This window comes from Akebia trifoliata, chromosome 11 (assembly GCF_017979445.1).
Source record: "Akebia trifoliata isolate Shusen 1 chromosome 11, ASM1797944v1, whole genome shotgun sequence".
Lineage (NCBI taxonomy): Eukaryota > Viridiplantae > Streptophyta > Magnoliopsida > Ranunculales > Lardizabalaceae > Akebia > Akebia trifoliata.
The window spans coordinates 14,093,945-14,098,816 of NC_141385.1; positions in this window are offsets into that span (position 1 = coordinate 14,093,945).

Consider the following 4,872-nt stretch of genomic DNA (forward strand, 5'->3'; position numbering starts at 1 on the left):
CTTCACGATAAAAATCACTAAAATTACCAAATTACCCCTAACATCAAAACAACCCTAGAGCCTGCATTACGCTTAGGAAAACCCACTCAAACACATTAAAAAACAACAAATCGAACATCAAGTAAACCACTTCGCCAATTTTCACAAAATTTGACAAAATTACGAAATACCCCTCATAAAGTTCACAATCATTTATACAAAAAACTTCATAAATGACAAAAACCAACATTCCCATTAAATTTCTTATGAAAAACTGATTCCAAAACATCCTGAAACATTGAAAAACGACTTAAAACGTAAAAAATCCTCTCTGAGGGCAAAATGGTAATTTCACAATTTTCATAATTAAAACATTTGAAATTAATAAATAAAACATTAAATAATTAAAGTAAAACATTAAATAATTAAAGTAAAACATTAATGAAATTAATTTAAAAATTTGAACCTAAAAAATTGATCAATCGGACTTTCGGGTAAAATTGTTGAGGGTTCGTGGGATATTTCTTTAAGGACCCCTCCATTTGGGGGTCCAAAGAATTAAATATATTTTAGAGGGGGGTTCTCCAAAAATTAAAAGTAAATCAAGCAAGACTGAAGTCAAGGTATTATTAAAGTCAATTAAGCAAGACTAAGTCAAAATTAAAGTCAATTAAGTAAGACTAGAGTCAATATTAAAGTCAATTAAGCAAGACTAAGTCAAAATTAAAGTCAATTATGTAAGACTAGAGTCAAATATTAAAGTCAATCTCATAAGACTAAGTCAAAACCCTAAATCAAAACCCTAATCTAAACTAATCGAGTCAATCTCATAAGACTAAGGTCAAAACCCTAAATCAAAATCCTAATCTAAACTAATCAAGTCAATCTCATAAGACTAAGTCAAAACCCTAAAACCCTAAAGACTAAGTCAAAACCCTAATTGAAACCCTAAAAGAAACTCTAATCAAATCCTAAATGCTTCTAAAAACTTTATAAATAGGAGCCTCCACACCCTATTTTCGTATAAAAGAAAAAAACCCTAGAAAAAAGTAGGTGAAGAAGCCTCCACAACCTCCCCAAAACCCTAATTTTGGAGTCCCAACTCCTTCCCTAACACCCCTACTCCGATTTTAGCCCAAAAAACACCCAAAAACCTCTCAAAAACATCCCAAAAATCCACAACAAATTCGAAGTACCCTAATCCAAGAAAGGGATACCTTACCTCGGAGATCAAGAATCAGATCCGGATATAGAACGAAGTAAGGAATACGGTACAAGGAGCCATTCTCACCAGATCTGAGGGAATAACACTTTTGCAGATCAAAAGGTAAATTTTTTATTTATTTTTAATCTAGGTTTGTCATTAGCAATGTAGATGTATTTGGGATAAGTAGAGACCGGCATTGGCCGGGCGGGGTTGGTGCCTAATACCTTCCAACCCCGTAACATGATCCTCGGATTCAGATTTCTATAGTAGATTAGTTCTTTTATCCATTGTAGGGTCAATTTGGTTCCTAGACCGTAATAACTAGGTGGCGACTCCCAAACCTCAAGGGTCAAAAGCGGATCCGCGCACCCCGCGGATCGAGGGCGCTTTCAATATTACACAATGGTGGAGTAGTGGAATTAGAAAATTGAGATTCAAGACTGGATTGCTATTAGTCGAGACATGATGTTACAACATTTTATTGACTTTTAATTCTTGATTTTATGGTCGATCGTCGCGTTTACTACATTGGTTGACCATTTATCTGACTTAGGCTAGCCGTTAACGTGACTGTAAGTAATGGGTCTCTTTTGGATGTGTCAGAATGTTTAACTACTTGTAGATTGTTAGTGATAACTGACTAATCATCTTCATCAATGTCTATCAGGTGTGCATGTGATTCCCAAAATGTACAACTCCATTTATATACGACAACACCTTTATAATACAAGTTCACTGGTAAAGATAAAGAGGAATAGACCCGGATTCTAGTTGTGACTCCACTCTCATACGTGTCCCATACCACGTATGTCAGACACATACACATACAAACACACACATATAATATATATATATATATATATTATATATATATATATATATATATATATATATATCATCTTTTTTTAAATAAAAAAGAAATTAACAATATAAGGTTGATAATAGATATCCAGGTTCCTAGCATGCAACTGTGGCTACACAACCTAAAATAAATAACATAAGTCAACGTCTTGCGCTAATAGAATTTAAATAAATATGCAACCAATCATTATCCCTAGATATCCCTTCACCACCAACCTACACATAATACATCAATGTAAAATGCAGACATCACCCCTCGGGTGTGATTTTGACATTTTATAATTTCATCTCTTTTCCCATTTTTTGGTGTTTTCACTCTTCAACTTTTCAAACAAAACCTTTCTTTTCAAGCTTTTAAGTTCATTTTGATCATTAAATTGAAAAATTATCAAATTTTAGTTAAAACGGGATCCCAATAAGTACGCGAAGTCAAATTGCCAAAAGTAGAAAAACTGGTGAAAATTTGGCTAAGTGTCGGAAACTCAAATTTTCACCAACCTACACACAACACATCAATGTAAAATGCAGACATCACCCTTCGGGTGTGATTTTGACATTTCACCGTTTCATCTCTTTTCTCATTTTTTGATGTTTTTACTCCTCAACTTTTCAAACAAAACCTTTATTTTCAAGATTTCAAATTCACTTTAATCATTAAATTGAAAAACTATCAAATTTTAGTTAAAAAAGGGTCCCAATAAGTATGCGAAGTCAAATTGCTAAAATTGAAAAAATTGGTAAAAATTTGGCTAAGTGCCGAAAACTCGATTTTTCAAAGTTCTTGAAATCGAAAACGGACTTTTGAAAATGAAAGCCTTGAACATGAGACTCGACACCATGTAATTTTTATAACTTAGCTCAAAGTAACGCGAAAGATATTAACTTTTAAAAATTTGTTGAAAACGTCAAAATTTACGTTTTGTTCTTGAAATCAAAATTCAGATTTTGATCCTTTGAGATTTAGATCTTGAAACAATTCCCATTATTCTGAAATGGGGAGTAAAACCCATAGTTTCATTAAAAAAAATTAAAGTAAATAGAAAATAAAAATTAAAGAGGACATTTACTTAAATATTTTTAATGAAATAAAGGGTGGGAAAGCATGTATAAGCCATGAGGAGAGCAACCCAAAAGCCAGAAAGCAATTTTGGGCAAGTTTCTATGCTGATGGTGGAGTCATCAATTTTGATGGTAGTTGACGCCGGTGCCATTAGGTATTGATGGCGGCGCCGTCAACAAGCTTCAGCTTGCTCGAACTTTTGATTTTTCGATTGATTTTTCATATGTTCTAATCTATCGGTCCACCCATGAAATTACTGATAAAATTTGATAAAAACACATCAAATCTCTAATTCTAACATGAATTGAAGATCAAATAAAAGATTTCTACGATTTATAAATATCACACATGTTCGATAGAAGTTCCTAAATGCATATTTCGAAATCTACAATTACCACTAGGAATCGAGAGTCCCCTATCGAAGTCCGTGGTCACCAAAGGCGATGAGCTAGCAAGAAAATAAAGGTTGGATGGCATAAGAGTCAAGATTGGACTGACTTGATTGTAAAACGAACGAGGATTTTCCAAGCTTTTGACGACGACACTCTCATTTTCTTCTACAATGGGAGACGAGCCTTCTACTAATGAGATGAAGCTCCGAGTTAGCAGTATCCAAACTTACTAGCTGACTTTTATGAGATATGGAAAGAAAGAAAGGGAAATAAAGATCTAAGGTGATGAGAATGTGGAGCTTGTCGATGCCGGTGATTTCTTCTTTTTCGTTGATGATCAACTCGAATTCGTTTGCGATAGAACTTGATGAGAATGGGTCGAAACCCTTTGGTTGAGAGTGAGCTAATGTTTAATTCTTTGGAGAAGAAGACAAAGTGATAAAATAAAGCCAATTTTCTTTTTAAGTATAAAGGACTGAGGGCATCTTTGTAATTTTTTTCATTATTTCTAGTTTTGGCGGTAACTTGACTATTCGAACTTGAAAAATGACGAATGAGTATTCCATTTTGATTATTTTTTTTCGTTGCGGACCTAATGACGTGATCAAATTTTCTTGATTCTCGCTCTAACGAAAATTCATTCTTTTAAGTTCTTCTCAACACGAAATTCGAGGATTTTATAACTTTTTCATCCAAACTCAAATTCAAGCTTGTTTATAGGCTAAAGTATATATTTTGACCTTTTTAAATTCAATGGTGAAGTCGATTTTCATTAGCAATAACTTTGAACAAGAAAAGGCCATGGGATTCGATTTTGTAAAAAGATGATGATTTTTTATCATTTTGATGAAAGGTTATGGACCTAATCGGGGCTCATTGTAGATTGTTGATCTCATTAGGATCTGTGAAGGTAGTGGATTCCATTGAAATTCATTTCGGGTTGATGGACTTGGTGGGTCCATGAAACGAAGTCAAGCTCCTAAGGGGTCTACAAAGGTAGTAGACCTGATCTGGGTGGTTGATACGAATTGTATAGAAACTCCTAGACCTCGAGTTTGAGTTAAGTTGGGGAATTGACGCGATTTACTTCAAGATTGGTAGTTTTTTTCTTCGAGCATGGTTGGTAGACCTCCGTTTAGGGGTCAAGACTTGAATAAGATGGACCCAATTCATACTTGGGTTGTGGGTTAATTTGGGTCATACAATAATATTAGGAGAGAAGATCCTATTTTTAATTGAAAAGGGGTGGCTGATCCGATTGACTTGCATAGATGATTTTGAGGGTTAAACAAAATAACTCGTTTAAATGTTATTATGCCACAAAATCGAGAGGAAAAATCAAATATTGTGGCCATAAGATCAAAATTGAGAGA